General features: G+C 37.8%; 1 long non-coding RNA gene across 1 annotated transcript; it reads right to left on the bottom strand.

Annotated features, from left to right (window-relative positions):
• Positions 1-188: 188 nt before the first annotated feature.
• On the bottom strand, positions 189-17,988 carry LOC134472346 (uncharacterized). Its single transcript, XR_010042159.1, has 4 exons — positions 17,724-17,988; positions 16,878-17,057; positions 2,514-2,568; positions 189-1,562 (listed from the first exon to the last, which is right to left on the bottom strand). It is a non-coding gene; the product is annotated as an uncharacterized LOC134472346 (long non-coding RNA).
• Between the last annotated feature and the right edge of the window lie 1,799 nt (positions 17,989-19,787).

Here is a 19,787-nt window from a genome sequence, read left to right as displayed (position 1 = left end):
TGAAAACAAAAGAGATCTCAAGTCAACAAGCTTATAAATTTGTGCAAGAAAAAGCCTGGGGATTCAGAAAATTCATCCTTAGAGAATTTATTTTGGATGCAAACAATGGATTTCTCCCCAGTGACATCCTTTCCCTCTTCTGTGAAGTGAAAGTAGCACAAGATCCCACCAATAATTCCAGCCAGAATCTGAAAAATGTGAAGGTTCCTGAGGGCTGCTTGGCAGAAGATCTAGGAGGGCTATGGAAGCATTCCCACTTCACAGACTGTTGCTTGTGTGTGGCTGGACAGGAATTCCAGGCTCACAAAGCAATGTTAGCAGCCTGCTCTTCAGTTTTCATGGCTTTGTTTGAACATGAAATGCAAGCATGCAAAAAGAATCATGTTGAAATCAGTGACACGGAACCTGAAGTTTTAAGGAAATGATATACTTTGTTTACATTAGAAAGGCACCAAAACTAGGGATGATGCCACCTGAACTTCTGGATGCTGCAGCCAGGTTTGGTCTGGAGTGCCTGAAGCTCAGGTGTGAGAACCACCTCTGCAGCAATCTCACCTTTTAGAATATTGTGGAAATCCTCATCTTGGTTGATGTCCACAGTGCACATCAGTTGAAAACAGACAGTATTTCATCAACTATCATGTTTCTGACATCCTGGACACCTCTCCGTGGAAGTCTGTGGTGGTGTCATACACTCATTTAGTGGCTGACGCCTGTCACTCTCTGGTTTCCACGCAGTGTACTTTCCTGGGACCCCACGCAAGTGTCTGAGACCATCCTAAGATCCGACCTATCCATTTGGCGTCTTAAAAACTAGCCACATTTGCTAATAGTGAATCGCAATTTTATAGCACTGTCAGGAGAAGTTTCACTCTTTTATGAGGAAGCACTGAATTGTGGCTCTCTCAGGACAGATGGGAACCCACTTAATGTCAGAAAATGCAGGTAGGATCTTGAGAATTTAGGAGTACTGGGTCATGCATTCTCAAGTCTCCCTTTAATAATGTACGTACTTGTTTTTTTCAATGTCAATTCCAAACTAAAACCAAAACCCTTAGCAATGGGGAAGACAAACCTGTCAGATGAAACTACCTTCAGAAGGAGGAACCATGAACTTCATCACATAACTGCAAGACTCCTTCCTGGCTTTCTTTGCAGTCACCCATATTCTCATACCCTACTTCTCAAAGTGGCTTTTTTCTCTCCCTGTCCTTTTTCTATAAATAAAACTGAACCTTACTTTATGCAGTTGTATGACACCTCCTTCTTTGTCTGTGTGTTAGAGTGAAAATATGGGGAAAATTTCAGGGTGTGCTGGTGACTTCAGGCCCATCCAGGGAATGGACACAATGGATGAACAGTGTCACTAATTAACATAGGGAATGGGAGAAATAAATGACACACAACTCAGGCTGCTGAAAGCAAAGGACAATCACGTGATGCGTGTCTCTGCTCATGTTGTCCTGGCCCAGTGACACAGACATGCACCATAAGCACTATCACACATTCCCGCAGTGGTAGAGCAAAAACTGTGGTCCTGAGGGAGCAGTCCAATCATGTTCCTGGAGAAAAAGGAGAGGAAAGTGTTCAGAATTAAGAAAATGCAAATAAATGGGATTAAATGTAGAATCCTTTTGTGTATTTCTGAGGTATTCATGTTGACAATCAAATTTTATTCCTTACAACTGCCCTAAAACATAAGTGTTTACAAATTCACATTACAAATTTCAAAACGAGCTCTCTCACTGTGAAAATTTAATGTTTGAAAGAACAGAATATATGTTTCTATACTATCCTAATAGTGAGGAATAGAAGAAAAAAGAGAAAACAGGAGACCCTATCTCAATGTTTTGACTTTTGCAAAAATCACTAGTGGTGGTGTTTTGAAACTACTAGACTCTTTAATGGCTCCGAGCTCTCTAAAAAACCCTAAAGATATGATTCCAGGTTTAGTGAATAGGTACACATTTGGAACCATTTGTTTAACTATGGCTTACTATAGGTCACCACTTATATATTGGTTATGTAAATCTTTTAAGAGTATAAAAATGAGATAACTACCTGTATAATAATTATACAATAAAAATGCTAAAGGTGTTCATTTTCTCTCTTCCTCTTCTTTCCATGGGTTGATCTCACAGCCTTGTACTTGCCAAGTAAGTGCCTCTTTGCCTAGCCTTACTGATGGCTTTTGCAGATATTTGTCATACATGTGTCCTATCCTTGTGTACTCACACATAGAAACCTCCCTTATACACATGAAGCAGGCTGACATTGTTGAAAATGGAACAAAACAATACACTCTGTGCATATATCTTGAAAAGAACTGTGGTTCTTAGATGTTGTGGGAAACGTTTTTGGCGTTATCCCACTATAGCTTTATTTATCTTCCATTCTCTCCTCCCAATTAAGGCACATAAAACATAAACAAAATTAAAAAATTTAAAAAGGAAATTTTATTATGAACTTCTATGTGAAAACTTTCACAACACAGCTTCCTCAGCTGTCCATACCTGGCTTGCTGCCTGTGTAGGAGCCATCTCAGTTGCTTCTGATTCACTTCTCTTTCTACAAAGGAAAACATAAATGTTAATTTATTTCTTTTCAAAAATATAAATAATTACTATCTTGTAAATGAAATGTGGAAATTAAAAAGTATGAGTTTCTATCACTGCCTCAAATGAACAAAAAAAAACATAGAAAATGAGCACGTCAGAAAAGAAATGAATAATAGAAATCATGTTCATACTCACGTAAAAAACAAGAACAAAAATAAAGCAAAAGTAACAGAGAAAAAACAAAGATAGAAAGGATTAAAGAAAGTCTACTTCATGGCATGCTTCTGCTGTCACTTGGAAAGAATATCTACTGACATAACCCCTATCCAAGTTAATAATATATGCAAAAAAAGATAAATCAATTGAATTCTGTATATCCTTTCATCTAAACATGATTGTGTTAATAACTTCTGTTGAGTACATTACATTCTGTGACTTATTTATTTATTTATTTTTATTCTGAAGGTAGTAAAAATACAACAAAACAAGCCAAGGCAATGCCAATCAAGACCGTGCAATGAGATTGGTATATAACTTCAGAGCAGGATACAGGCATAACAGTAATAGATACCATAGTATATCTTATTATTTTCATAATAGTTGTCCATTCAATCAGGTGTAACAAAATCAAACCAAAAACATAATACTACAAAACCTATCAAAACAGAATATTGAGTAGAACAAGACAGTTAATAAGAATGAAGCAAAAACAGTGTAACCATATTTGCCTTCAAAGAGAAGTTAGAAGGAAATCCCCCATATTTGCTATATTGCATATGATCATACTCCCAAGAGATGCTCAGACCTCTGTCCCCAGGTCAGCACAAGCAACACAACACAACAAGACAGGCATTTAGTTGCTTTCTGTGCCTTAGCTGCTATCAATTCCATCTGTCCTCAACACCATCCAGTTGCTAAATGGGGGTGGAGGTGGATGGAACATTTGATTCTCAGCTCATGCAGAGATAGGTTCACATGAGATGCTGACTTCTTCTCTAACTGGCTCACCAACTGCTTTCTCATGACATGGCTGCTTACCAAGATGGAGGGCATGTGGCTTTCTTACTCAGATTACTAAGTTCCCACATGCCTGAATCTCAGTAGATGCTGACTTGTTGTCCTCCTGGCTCACCTGCTGCTGTTGGGGAAATGATTGCTTGCAAAAAAGGAGGACATGCTGCTTTCTTGCTTAGCCAAATAAGTTCCAACATGGCTGGATCTCAGAAGACACTGACTTCTTCTATTCCTGGCTTCTGGCTGCTTGCTCATGCTGTGGCCACTTACCCTACTTTCTGTCATTTAAAGTAATAAGAACTAGGGTAATACACAGATTCCCTGGAGTGAGGAACCATGAAGTTGGTCCTCTGTCAAGCTCCTACTGAAAGTCCTAATTAAGGAGACAGGTTTCCAGAACTAGCCTTAAATTCCAAAGGTGGCGTATTAGTACTTGTAATAGAAAATTTTAATTGTGATTATTACATCCTATTGAAATGTTTCCAGGGCTTTCAAGTGAATTTAAGTTTCTAGATTTTGTTACTAGCAATTTTGCATCATATCAGATCTAGTTCATTGACTATACTGAGTACTTGTCTTTTCATACATATAAGGAGCAGCAAAACTTATATGACAAGCACCTGGATACCTATGCAGAGAAAAAAGAAATGAGTTTATGTGTAAATATTGGACGTAATTTTCAAATGCTAATAAAGGAATACAGTTTTAGAACCATAAAAAATATTAGGTTGGAAGAAGTTGTTGGTAAATCTTCCCTCTTGCAGCTTGAGATTTTACTTTCTAAGTTCTTCAGTTCCTTCTAATTCAATGGCTCTCTGGTCAGCTGAGGGAGGTAAAAATAAATTTACAGGTTCAGAATGGACAGGGAAAACCTCTCTGCAATTGTGGGTGACCCTCTGAGCACATGTGGAGCCTCTTACCCACCCTAAACCTGTACTGTGTTGTTGCCTTTTTCCACTCCTTTCCCCCAGGAATTCTAGGAATTGTGGCTACACCACGGTGAACTTTGCCTCCTGAACAATCAGAATATGCTTTGTTGGGGCTCTTCTTTTATAATTTGACATGGAAATTCTATAAAATTTCACATCATTAGAGCCTACTTCAATTCCCTTCGTCATGGGTAGTTTTTCAGATTCTCAGTATTGTACCTTCACATATTTTTCTACATTTCCTAAGGATTTTAGGGCAGAAGGATAATCCTGGTTCATGATACCCTGCATGGATGAAAGCTGAAATCTCCATGCCCATTTCTAGATGAGTGAAGCAAATGTTCCAAACACAAAACCAATTTTTAAAAAGATCAAATGTAGTGGAAATTTTTTCTCAATGCTTTTAAGGAAAGCAGAGAACACATTAACACTATACAAAATAGAGTAAATTTGTGGACAAATTTCTAAGTACCATTCTCCATCATTGTTTTTAGTCCCTGGGATGCATTAATATAAACTATTTTTTCAATATTGTTGACTTACTTGATTATCTCTTTTTAGTTTAAAACAATAATCTCTATTATTTTTCTGACCAAATTTACTTTCTGATTCTTTGTATTTTATTGCACTACTTGGCTTCACTGGGACAAAAAAATAAAAACAACTTATACTTCTATTGTTCTTTCTTTTCTCTTTCAGTTATTTTATCTTACATTGCTGCATTTAATAATTAAGAAATTATTTTGAAATGTATAGAAAAATTGAGCAAAATTTCTCTAAACAACTATTAATTCATTCTCCCTACACAGTTTACTTTTCCTTTTATACTAATGTTTTCTGTTGATATAAACCTTTTATGATTGATGAAGCAACATTGTTATATTATTATTAATTAAATCTGATAAGATTCATATTTTCTGCAGGACTTTGGTAAACATATGTAACACATCAACTAGTGTAGAACTACACAGAATTGTTCCTTTGTATATTTTTTTTATTCTACCTATTCACCTCTGTGTCAATCCACCTGAATTCCTGACAACCTGTACTGTTTTCTCCATTTATAAAGCATTGATGTTTTAGGAATCTAATTTTTGGAGTCGTATGCACTCTCTTTTTCATAATAATGTATAAATTATTCAGCGTATTCAAAAATGGAGAGCTCATTTGTTTTGTAGTGGTGCTTTTCATTCAATTTGCTGATATTTTGTTGGAGATTTTTCTATCTGTTATCAAAACAAATATTTGCCTGTACTTAATTTGTAATGAAATTGTCTGGCTGTGTGTCAGGTTCTGATTGAGCACCTAAAACAGTTTGAAAGCAATGCAATCTTTTCTAACTTTTGGCAGAGTTTGAGAAACATTGCAGTTGTTCTTTAAATATTGAATAATATATGCTGAAAAAGCCTCAAGTCCTGAATTTTCCTTGACTAGAGATTTTATTCATGAATATATCTGTGTTTCTGGATTCAGGTTGTAGTATTTCCATTCTCCTTCATTCCCTTGCATTTTCCTCTCATTCTCTCTCTTCTTTTTCCTTTCTTTTTATTTTCTTTTGAGACAAAGTGTTGCTATACAGTTCAGGTTTCCCTAGATTCCAACATATAGAAGAGGCTGGCATCTAAATCAGGGTAATCCTAACCAGGTGTAGAAGTAATCCTCACAGTTTCGCCAGTTCTGGAATTAAGGCATGGACTATGATGTCTGGATCAGCTTATAAAATTCTGCTTCACAGATGAAATTGAGGAATAAATTAGGTAGTTTTACAGTTGAAGGGTAAAGATAGTACAGCATACCTGAATTTATGGGACACAATGAAAGCAGTCCTAAGAAGGAAATTTATACAGTAAATGCTCATATCAGCAAAAGAGACCCAGCACATATAAATAACTTAATGTGCAGTCTCAAACTTCAGGAGAAAGAAAAGCATGCTAATCCAAAATCTCATACAAGGTAAAAAATTATAAAGATCAGAACAAAAATGAATACAGTGGAGACAAAAAAGGAATAAAAAGAAAGAATGAATCAAAGAGATGGTTCTTTGAAGGAGCAGAAAAATTGACAAAATCTTAGACAACCTTATCAAAAGAAGGCAAGAAAAGACCCTTGCCCACACAATTGTGAGTGAAACAGGAAAAATCACAACAAACTGTAAACATCAAGAAAATCATCTAGACCTACTCAAAATTTTACCTTCTAGATGGCCAAGGAACTTCTGAGCTTCCTACCACTGGGCATTTTCACCAGGTCTTGAGCCTGCTTTCCACACCCCCAGTGAACCTTTCTCTATCCTGAAAACAGGGTGGGCTGAGGTGAGTGTCCCCACACCATCCTATGTCCCAGGAGTTTAAAACCATTGCTCCCACTGGCCAAGTAAATTCTGAGCTTGCTGCCACAATGGACCTTCTCTGCAGGATTGAGCCTAACTGACTCAATCCCAGGTCCTCTCTCAGTTTGGGAAGTGGGGTGGCTGGAGTCCCAGGAGCTGAGGGCATAGAAGACAATTTCCAACAGGCCCAGCGAAGCCTTAGAACAGCACTTGAAACACAGAAGTTTAGTAAAATGACAAAATGAAAGATCAAAATACAATCTCAAACTTCCAACCCATCCCAAGAAACCTTGGGCACTATGTACATAGCAGAACATATATGTTGTGAAGCTGAAATACTTGAAAAAAATAGCAACTGAAATAAAGAAGCAATTCTGGATAGCTTTAAAGGAATTGAAACTAGAAATAATCCTCCAGGTAAAAGAAGAAATTATAAAAGAAACGCTGAACACATCTAAAGAAGACACATTTAAAAAAATTAAAAGAACAAAACAACAATATAGTCTCCCTGAATGAAGAATTTAAGAAACAAACAGAATATATGAAGCAGATTCAAAGGGATATACAGGAAATTAAAAGTTTCATTGAAAGTGTTCAAAACTGCCTCAATGAAAGTGAAGACAGAATTTCAGACCTTGAAGAGAAGATAGCAGTTAGTGAACAGGAAATGAAAGATCTTTTAAAAAATATCAAGAAACCAGGAAATAACAATTCAACAGCTGCAAAATGATGCAAAAGAACAATAACATAAGATTAATAGGGATAAATGAAAAAGAAGGGGACAACACAAAGGATATCTAGAAGATATTTAGAGAAGTAATACCAGAAAATTTCCCAAACTTGAGAATGGAAACTGGTATTAGCACCAGTGAAGCATATAGAACTCCAAATATCCATAACTAAAATAAAACCACACTCAGACATGTAATAATCATCATCACAGAAATCCAACAAAAGAGTGCAACATTAACAGCTGTCAGAGAAAAAAGACAGATCATCAATAAAGGACAACCTATAAGAATTACAGTGAACTTCTCAGCACAAACAATAAAGAAAAAAAGATCATGGGATGAAGTATTGCATTTCCTACAACAAAATGATTTCCAGCCTAGAATGCTGTACCCTGAAAAGCAGTCCTTCAAAATGTATGTAGAAATAACATACTTCCATGACAGAAAACAGGTGAAGAACTTCATGATCACTAAGCCAAACCTGCAAAGAATACCAAAAAACAGTTTAGATACACTTAGGAAAAAACCTCTGAGAAAATCAGTCAATTTAACAGAATGAAAAGATAAAGATGCAATAGCAGAAAGATAATATATCAACAAGAAACCAATATATAACAGTTATAACTATTAATATAAATGGTCTCAATTTACAAATTACAAGAAACAGACTGGCTGAATGGATCAAGAAACAACACACACCGATATGCTGTCTACAAGTAACCAAAAGGAAACTCACAGTCTGAAAGTCAAAGGATGGAAAACAATACTTCATGCAACAAGAACCCTCCCCCCCAAAAAAGTGGGTTAGCTATTCTACTTGCAGACAATGTGAACTTCAAACTAAGAATGATCAGAAGAAGGTCATTACATACTGGCTAGGGGAAAATTTCAAGAGGAAGAGATAACAATGTTAAATTTATATGCACCAAATTCGAAAGCACCAAGTTATACAAAGAAAGAATTAATAGAAATGAAAATTCAAATTAGCAATAACACAATTACAACCGGAGACAGTAATGCACAATTGACGCCAAGGGAAAGATCAACCAGACACAAAATCAGCAAACAAATGACAGAACTGAATCACATCTGTGAACAAATGGACTTGATAGACATATACACAGTGTTCCATCCAACAACATCAGAATACACATTTTTCTCAGTTGTACATGGGACATCCTCTAAAATAGACCACATACTAGTCCACAGAACATATTTAAATAAATGCAAAAGAGTTGAAATTATCCCATGCAAGATATGAGATCATAGAGAGATGAAAGTAGACATTACAGACAAAAGAAACTGCAAAAATGCCACAAAGACATGGAACCTGAAAAACACACTCTTGCACAGCGGGTCCCAGGGGAAATTAAAGAAGAAATTAAAGAATACTTACAAGCAAACAAAAATACAAATAAAACTTACCAGAATCTGTGGGATGCAATGAAAGCAGTCCTAGAGAAAAATTTATTGACTTGACTTCCTACATCAGGAAAACAGAACGAATACAAATAAATAACCTGATGCTACACCTCAAATATCTAGAAAAAGGAGAGCAAGTCTAGCCCAAAGCCAAAAAAGAGAGGAAATTATTAAAATCAGAGCAGAAATTAAATACAATAGAGACTAAGAAAAAATCCAAAGAATCAATGGATCAAAGAGTTGGTTCTTTGAAAAAATAAATAAAATTGATAACCCCTAGTTTATTTTATTGTAAAAAGGGAACAAAAAGCTCAAATTCATGCAATAAGGTACAAAAAGGTTGAAATCAACACAGACTCTGTAGAAATACAGAAGATCATCAACACTTGTTTTGACAACCTCTACTTTCATAGATTTGATAACACAGAAGAAACAGTCAGATTCCTGGAAAAATATGAAGTACCAAAGCTAAGTCAAGAAGATATAAAACTGCTAAATAACCCAATTTCTATTAATGAAATTGACAATGTAATTAAGTGCTTACCTAGAAAGAAGAACCAAGGTCCAGACGGATGCACTGCAGAATTCTACGAGAAATACAAAGAACACTTGCCGAACCTCCTCAAAATTTTCAATGAAATCGAAAGGGAAGCAATCCTTCCTAAGTGATACCTAGAAGCAAATAATAGTCTAGTACCAAACCTAAGAAAGACTCAAAGAGAACTACAGGTCAATCTCCTTCAAGAACACAGACTCAAAAATCCTCAATAAAATATTGGCAAATAGAATGCAGCAAATCATCAAGAAGTGTATACACCATGACCAAGTGGGATTCATTCTAGGCATGCAGGGATGGTTCAACATATGTAAATCAGTAAATGTAACCCACCATATCAGTAAAGCCATTGATCTTTGGGTCTGTTTTCATTCCAATACCGTGATGATTTTAATACAGTTACTTTGTCCTTGGAAGGCCTTTACCTTAAAATCAGGCACAACACAAGGATATCCCTTATCATTGCTCCTAGTTAACATAGTAGTAAAAATACTAGCCAAAGCAATTAGACAAGAGAGAGAAATAAAAAGGAGAAGGATAGGAAAAGAAGCAGGTGAATTATCATTATTTGCAGATGACATGATACTCTATATAGAAGACCTCCAAAACTGAATTGAAAGACTCCTAGATATAATAAATGAATTCTGCAATGTAGGTGGATACAAAATCAATACTCAAAAATCAATAGCATTCCTATACACTAATAACAAAATCACAGAGAGGGAGAGAAATAAGAGAAGGCACACCTTTAAACTAGCATCCACAAAAATGAAATACTTAAAAATTATTCTCATGAAAGATGCAAAAGAACTATATAGTGAAAATTATAATACACTGAAAAATGAAATTAAAGAGGATCTCAGAAAATGGAAAGACATTCCTTGCTCATGGTTAGGAAGAACAAATATTTTAAAAATGGCCATTCTCACAAAAATGTTATACTGATTCAATGAAATCCCAATACATAATCCAAGAATTTTCAAAGGCCTTAGGTCTTTTCTAGAAGCTACTTATGGCCTATGAACCTCAGAGTTTAGTATAGGTGGAGAGACAAAACTGGACTCTAAAGAACACTGGGAAACTGCCAAGATTCTGGAATTAATTTGGCATCATAATTTCTATTGCACTCCTATCATCACAGTGCACCCCCTATAGGCATAGCTCACTGCTTTAAGATTAGATTTGGGAAGCCTTTTTCCCTGATTCCAGTGCTTCAAGACCCTAGGAGATTAGAACTTAGACTTCTGACAGCAAAGAAAAGCCTCAGTTAAAACTTTAAAGGACCATCAGCAAAATGTGCTGCTGTGACAACCACTTCTTACATTCTCCTGTACATGTGTTCAAAGCTGGTGACAAGGCCTTAGTTAAATCCTGGAAAGAGGAGTCGCTTAAATACGGTTGGAGGGCCCTAATGCGGTCACTGTAATTACATCCATTTCTTTAAGACTTGCAGATTGCAGGCAGTTGATTAATCAGTACGGGGTTAAAAGGTGCAAACTTGGAGTACAAAAATTACTGACTCCCTATTGTCAACTGTGACATATTCACCACTCAAATTCTGTCCACTCTAATGTTCTAGGAAACTACACAACATGAAGAAGTGGATGTGTCCCTCTGAGGTCTGAAAAATGTGTCACAATGTAATGAATAAAAAAAAAAAAAAAACCAGAGTGTCAACTTAATGCCAGCTGCATTAAATCAGCATGGTGCTGACCACAGATACTCCACTTACAGAAAGTTGTCACCATCAATTGAGATCTGGACAAGACTCGTGAAGCATTTTAGATACTCCTGCTTGTTGCTCTTTGAGTCTTGGTTCTCCTGGAGCAGGTCATCATGACTACCTTCCAGTGTGAGTTGAACCATTGTAAGCAGAGGAGCTTGAGACCATGTTTGTAAGAGTGGCTGTGGTTCAATTGGGGGAACTCTGGTCCTTACATTGAATATTGCTTTCTGGCTCTGGAGAGAAACACATGTGCCATTTAAATTCCAAAACAAACTTGTCATAATGCATTTCTGTCATGTATCAACTGTTCTTATCATCAGAGGAGCCCAGAACCTCCATGTTGCTGTGGACAACGGTGGCACTTTTCAGGATAGCACTGATCTTTGTTTTGGGCATGACATCTTGGCTCCAGCACAGAACCTTCAACCTACCAACACAGTTCCCTATCCCTGTTGTCATAGTCTTTCCATCTTCCAGCGCTGACGTTTGGTGCTTACTAGTGAGGATCCATAAAACAGATGAAAATGAGTCCTTTGTGTGGGCTCCAGACTCTAGTTTTGGGTGGAATATAGACACATGGGAGGCATTGTAATAGGCTCCTGCATGACATTGCTGTGGGACACAGGCCCTTGCATGAGTATTCTGAGTCGTTAGTGTTGTGGATAGGTTTCTTGCATCTTTTTCTGTTAAACTCTGGATGACCATCATAAATAATGTTATAAATTCCATGTTCTGATGGTAATGGCTCTCTTGAAATCCATTACTACAACAAGCAATGAAACAGCTCCACTAAAGAACACAATGAAGTGACCAAGTACCCAAAATCCGGCCCACATCAGCTTAGAAGCTGAGGAGTCAACACACAGATGAAGATTGAGGAGACACTGTACACTAGACTATAGTTATCTTCAATGTTCTGCTATCCAATTGGGTTCTTGATCCTATTCCTCTTGGATGTCATGGTGTTTGCTGTTGACCTTGGGACAATGGCCCTAACGAAGTGGGAAATTCCAGAGGTGATTGCTTTTGTTCTATTATCCCTACTTGTTGCTATTAAACTAAATATTCAACTATTTGAAATGATTTTCCTAGTGCTAACTTGATTAATACTTCTGGGATTACACTTAACAGTCACAACCCAGGCTTCACCTTTCCTGCTCTTCATCCTGCAGGTGAAGTTTCATGACATTATTTCACAGATAAAAATAGCCAGTGCTGATGAACTTGGATGCATCCCTCTGAATATAGCATTGAATCTCCAAAAGTAAACAATATTGGAATTAACCAGGCTATAAAAGCAGGATTTCCCTCTGTTGTGTTTTTATCCCCATAGGCTATTTTTGGAAGCCCAACAGAAAGCAGAGCAGAAGGTCTATAGAAGACTTCCCTGCATGGAAGGTACTAAAAGACACTTAAGCATAATTTAGGTGACATAAACCTGGTGACTTATGGATTGTATATGAATCCTAAGATGAAGCAGAATTATAATATTAAAAGAGAAGCATACTGTCCAAAGTGATGTTGTAGGACCATAGGATTCTGGGTATGGCAGTATGGGGGGTTATACCTTACAATTAGAAAAAAAAGTGACTAAAATCCAATGACCCAGGGGTGGGCTCAGAATAACGAGTTCTAACATGTATATAGAGAATAGTTACAACGTTGCAGAACTGCATAATCAGACAAGTTCTGTTTGCGGGTTTGAATCATACTCAAGGATATTAATAATCCAATTTGAGCAAGAAGGCTCATTTAGGGCATTCAAATATATATGCAAATATACGGAAGGGAACAGAGCAAAGAATTCTTTCTTACATACCAAGGACTGAAATTTTGGTCTGAAACCCTGCTGCATTTTTTCTTACACTCTCCTGCATGTTGCATGTTTGTGTAAGCCTGATGCCAAATGTCTTATCTAAGGCACCCCTAAAAGAAATACCTCACCCCTGCTAGATATGCAGGATGACCCAGGCCAAAAAGTGCAAAATCTAGGATTTACTTTATAGGACTAATAAACTTCTAAAAATGTCACACCCCATGATAGTAAGGAACTTCTGGATGATTAGTAGACCAAATTAAACTTTTATGAACCTATAGCTTCCTCAACCATAGTTATACCCAAAGACCCTGTTACCTGGAAGACTGAGAACCCATACCTTTAGTCATGATAGAGACTGTTTATGAACAAGAATTTCATGTAGGACAGGGTGACAATGAGGTTACATGAAACCAGACTAGGGTTCAGGATTGCACCTACTGGGAGGCTCAAGAGTTGTGGTTTTCTCTACTAATGGGTTGTTCAAATGCCTCAACCATAGACCAAACTTTTACTATGACACTACCTTGCCTACTACCAAAGCTCATTCACAGAGTGACAGCTGCACATGTAGGGAGTCACGACTGATGCCTTTTGGTTAACCACTAGACATGACAAAGCAGACTGCTCTACTGCAAGTAATTGTAAGGGCATGCATCCTGTGACACTTGCAATTAGTGCTGGAGCACTAGCCCATTCTGAAACATGACTCTAGAGGCTTCACTGAATAACACACAGCATACAACAGAGCATCATGTGGAGGTAGTCAGTCATTAAACTGTTTCATAACCAGGTGAACTCCCTGGCAAATGTATATTTAAACAAATTTAGAACGGGACTTAGCCTTTCTTTAATGGAACAAGCAGGGCATTCTACTTTAATAAGAGAAACTGCAGTTTCTATGCAAACAATTAATGGATAAACATAGAACCTTTAGACAAATCAGGACAAGAATCAAAGGGGGAAAACTGCACAATGAAACTCAATATGATATTGTTCAATTGGAATGTGTAGCTGGACTCAATCCTAGAAGGAATCACAGGGCCAATATTTAATATCATAGTTGTCCTCAAATTTAGGTCATGCCTAAAATTAACTGGATAATACATAGGATTCAAAGTAGTATATATCAATCACATATGATACTATTGGATGACTGTAATACCACTCAGCTGAACTAGTAACCACCACCTCATGAAGGTCTAGCTATATCCTAGAAAATAATATATTGTTGAGTGGAGAATGTGAGGGCATTCACATCCCCCAGTACTGTTTCTCTTTTCTGCTTTTGCACTAGAAATACCACAAATCCTGGTCTTCAAAATTCCTCTTACTTTGTGGTTTATATGGATATCTAGTTAGCAAACAGAACTGAAATACTAAGTGAACTTTGGCCAAATCCCCAAAGTCTGCTCCTCTGCAATAACTGGTCAGAAAAGATATGGAAAAGGAAAAAAAGTGTTTTCATCTCAAGCCACCAAAAGGCAAGTTTCCTTACATTTTGCATCTTGATTAACCAGACATGTAAGAAACTCTTCTAAGATTCCAAAGCAAAATAAGTACTGCATTGATGGGATTCATAGCAACCCTCTAAACTTGTGGACTTGCATAGCGATTTATAACCAAAGTGAAAAAAGGCATCATCAGTGTAGTCACCAGTCTTAATGTCCCATGGCTGACCTGCACTGTTTAAAATATACCTCACCTGTTTGTGGAACTAAGTGTCCCAAGCGTTAATATCTTGAAAATGCCATAACAATAAAACACAACCTGTGGAGTCCAACATCCAGTGAAGCCCTTTTCCCAGAAGAAACTTGCAGAGCCTGTATATTTTCCTGAAAGGATTTCTATCTTGTATCAGCTGTGTGTTCTTTTGTGATCTGAGGTGCATCTCTCACATAGATCAACCTAAAGGATTTCAGCTCTACTATTTCTAAAGGCTTTTGAACTGCATGTTCAGGTATAGACACCACAACAACCCAACTCTTTGGGTACCAAATGTAATGTTGGGTATTTTCTCCCACTAATGAGACAAGATATCCAATATTTAAAATCAAGGAAGGAAAGGTATGTTTATATCACATTTTGTGGACATTTCACTCTATAATCAACTGACTCCACGGGAGAGTAGTGCATGGTAAAGGGCAACATTTCATGGCAGCAAAAATCAATGAAATCAACAAGAGCAAAATGAATGAAGCATGGGAAGAAAATTCTTCCTGTTCTTTATTTTGCTTGTAGACCACACCGACTTGTGTGTAGTAGCACTCACACCTTTAATCTCAGCTTTGGACCATGAGTCATTCAGAAAATCCGGAAGCCTGCTTCCATGACTGCATGAGATTTTGGAGGAATTTTCAGACTCACACCAAACACTTCATTTTACAAATGTCTTAGAATGTTTTAGGTTCAAATTTAATTACTTCTCCGTAGGATATTTCCAATGTAGTATCCTTTTCCAACAAGAAAGATTTATACATAGTGTGGGTAGGTCACAGATACACTCTCACATGATCAGAAGTGACATGGGAAAGAAGACCTATTTTTGTTATTCTTTTTGTTCTTTTTTTGTCTACCTGTAATATGTTATTAAATGCAGATTTTGTTTAATGACATAAGGTACACTAGATTCGAAATTATAGGGTATGAGACACAAAGAGTGAAGAATTATTCGGAAAATGAAGAGGTTTGTTGATGACATCTCTGACAGTGAACTTACTGGCCTATATGTCCCTTTTCTGTCCTGTTAGTCACTTGTATAAGCCTAATTTTGACATTATCACTCCCCATTTCCATTGGGGAACTTGATTCATATGGTTGTCCACATTTGGCATTCTCTGATCTATCATCTGCTTTCCATCTGAGGGAAGATGAGAGGCTGTGGGACAGGGTAGGAACACCAGAATGCTGGTAACTGAGTAGGTTATCAAAGACTGTGTTTGTTTGTTTCTTGTGGTAATGAGAAATGCAGGACAGAGAGTGCAATGATTCAAACTTTAGAGTTTCCCTTAGGATTACATGTTGGTGAATGCCAGTTGCAGGGAGGTTATAGGAAGGAAATAGATTCAAGACTCTATTAGAAATAGGTTGGCCGGCCAGGTGTGGTGGCTTACGCATGTAATGCCAGCACTCTGGAGGCTGAGGTGGGAGGATCATTGCAAGTTCAAGAGCAGACAGGACTACAAAGTGAGCTCAAGTCCAGCCTGAACTGCAAAATGAGACTCTGTCTCAAAAAAAGACAAAAAAAAAAAAAAAAAAAGAAAGAAAAAGAAAAAATAAATAGGTTGGCTGGGGGGGAAGAGGTGGTTCTTCTTTGTAAATTGATCCAGTGTCAGGAGCAAGGGACATGGATTTGGGATAGTTACAAACAATGAATATTAGCAGACTGTCTCTAAACCTAAAGTATAGGGTAAGAAATCAATGTATGCTACTTGCCCAGAACTCTTAGATTTCCTCCTCCCCCAGTTCACTCTTTGGGCCCAACTTGTGGAACTAGTAAGAATCCAGAGTTGCAGGGTGTGGTAGCACAGATCTATAAGCCCAGCACTCAGGAGGAGAATTTCTCTTTCCCTGAGTGTAGTGCTCTCATATTCTAATTCACATTTTCAAGGACAATTGGCACTACATAATAACTTGAATCAAAAAACCAAAGAATGAAGGAAAGGAAAGAAGTAAATATGGAGGGAAGAAGAAAGAAAGAAGAAATGAATAAAGGAACAAAGAAAAGAAGGAAGGAGAGAAGAGAAAAAAAGAAGAAAGGAAGAAATAAAGACTATAATTTATGGATATATCTCACCTGCTTTCTTCCAAAGCTTCTGTTCTGTCTGCTTTCAGATACTCACTAGAGTCCTCCAGTTTTCTACCAGGCTCAGCATCATTATATATCCTCAAGGTCCAGTTGTGCTTTCCAAGTAAATGGCAAAATGCTCAGTCATTGGGGTTATTATGCATCCATCTTTCTCAAAAACTACCCTTGCTGTAATGAAACACATTAGTTTCATCACTTCACGACATGGGGACCTGGTAAATTATTCACAACATTCTATAATCCACTACTATCCTTAATCATTGCTTCCTGGGTTCAGATTTTAAATTTTATCTAATCCAAATAAGGTAATTTATCCACTTCTTATTACTTACGTTGAAAACTTATTACTTATTTAAACTTATTACTTATGTTGGAGTAGAAGTCTACCCAGTACTTTACATTGATTATTAAATAGAGTAGTACACGGGGTATAAACTGCTTATCAACACTGTTGTAGTCAGGGGTTGTACACAGAGAACAATTCAGGTGGGACATGGAGTTTATAATATTTTTATAATAGTCACCGGAAGTAACACAGGAGAATGCAGGAAATCTATCCACAACACCAATGACATAGATGATTTAGTCAAGAGCCTAAACCCCATGGCAATGTCTCACGTGAGTCCAGATAAAAACCCAGCGCTCAGGACAATGCCTCCACGAGTCCAACTGGAAGTCCAGGGCCCACAAGGACTCATGCCAGTCTCTTGTACAGATTCATGCCGGGAAGACCCAAGGGTCAGCGGTGGAAGCCAGAAAGTCCATGCCAGCAGGATGAAGGAGCTGTGCTAGTGGGATGAGGGTTCTACACTGGAGCTGAGAAGTCACACTTACAACAAAGAGCGGGGCTGTCCTGAAAGGAACCACAGCTGTCCTCAGCGACACGGAGGCCCCGAGCTCCTCTGGCGACAAGCACAGTCAGGAACGTGCCAGGAAGCAGCGTGAGGAGTTCACCCTGGAGACCAGGCAGCACATGTCTTCCCCTCCGGAGCCAGGAAGCAATGCTCGATGTGAAGACCAAAGCTTCTCCAGGAGAACCAACAGCTCAGACAGCAACTTGTAGGAGAACTAACAATGCCTCCATAATGCCTCGATCCCTCTCTACACCTTTTGTCTTCTCCACCTATTTATCCTGGCAACCCTTCTCAGGTGGAGGATCTTCTCTCAATGCATACTGATGTAATCCAGCTGGTGTTAAGTTGACCACCAGTTATCAAACCATAACAAACACCAATACCTATTCTTCTTTTGGTTTCCTAGTTTAAGCTGAGCATAGGCTGCCCAGATAGTTCATACTACCTAACCTTTGTGGCCAGAGAGTTTGATTATGGGATTAAGTTCTATTTGGAAGTATGCAGATGAAAGAGATCCACACAATTTCTGTGGCCTTTCTTAGAGAAGAGTGTTTCCTCACTATTCATTTTTACTGTGGTTTTCAAACATGAGAAGACATCTCAGGAACATCTATCTTTTGCCTACCTTATATCTGGAAACAGTCATATCCTCAAAGAGTCCTGGTATTTTTGCATGTTTTGTGCTAAATAAAAAGCTTTGTGAAGCGGTGTAGTTTATGAAGTGATTTTGTCAGCTCATTGCTTCTGAGATTTAAGAGAACAGTACATGCATCAATTTCTTTCTGATGAGGCTCTAGTGGTAACTGGTATAACAATAGTTATTATTACTGAATTATTAATGGCCTGGGTTAGGATCAAGTGTGATGACTCATTCTTGTGGAAACTAATCCATTTTCATGAAATGTGACCCACTCCTGTGATTTGCAACTTTCAAGTTTCCTAGGATACAAATGGTGTGAGCATGGAGAAAAAGCACAAGAGTCAAGAGTACAAAAACCTGAGACCATTTGGAGCCCTCTTTCTTGATGGAAAGTACAATGAATCAGGAGGAGAGAAAGAAGGAGCTAGAGGAAACCACATGGGAGCTCCATGGGATGCAGCACATTATTATTTATACAGTTGGGAGATTCAGTATCATATGAAACCTCTCCACCAAAGAGCTTATCCACATCACCTGCCTCAGGCACCCAGTGATTTTGGGATAAGAGCAGCTATCCCTGTGACTTGACTCAGGAAGTCCCTGTTCTTCAGACTAGCCTTGCTTTGGCACCACATGTGATCCATTTTTAGCTTCAGCTGCTCTGCTGAGTTAGCCAGACTTTTACTTTCCCTGAGTGTAATGCTGTCATAGTCTAATTAATTTCCAGAATGTTCTAAACCTTAAGGCTTTATTACTTTATCCCTGCCACACTATGAACCCAATACACAGAATAAGAGTCCCATCCTAGAATAGGAGTTCAGATATGTAGGGGATTTATCTCAGCAGCACAAGCTCCTGCTTTACAAGAAAGTAGTTTTGAATTCCATCTCTGGTATGGAAAAAAAGAGTTCAAACCATACCCAAATCATGACAATCTGCAATACGTTTAGGTAGCTTTGCAAAATGCTGAGCCACTTGTCAGCATTTCCTTGCTGAGACAAAACTACTTGACACACATAACCTAAAGCACGAGTGGTAGACTTTGGTTTGTATACTCAGAGTTTGGGTGTTCCAAGGCACAAACATCATGGAAGAACTTCCTGGATGTGCAAATTTGTTCTTATCATGGCAACAAGGAAAGGATCAAAATGAACAGCTGCAAGAGATACTCCCCCACCCCAATCTATTCCACAATATGCAAGATCCATGGGGCGCCAACTCTTAACATTACACGCAACTGTGAACATCCATGGATGATTACACTGAGGGTTGCAGTTGCCAAGTCAGGAGATTTGTAATCTCATCAAGTTGATGATGTTGATTAACTGGCACAGGAGTCATGTGACCAGTTATTCCAAAGGTACTTGAAGTAGCAGTGGCAGATAAAAATGCACTGTGGAGATT

Source organism: Cavia porcellus, unplaced genomic scaffold (genome assembly GCF_034190915.1).
Source record: "Cavia porcellus strain 051 isolate PalLab524CR breed Dunkin Hartley unplaced genomic scaffold, mCavPor4.1 scaffold_23, whole genome shotgun sequence".
Classification (NCBI taxonomy): Eukaryota; Metazoa; Chordata; class Mammalia; order Rodentia; family Caviidae; genus Cavia; species Cavia porcellus.
This window is presented reverse-complemented; position numbering and strand designations above follow the sequence as displayed.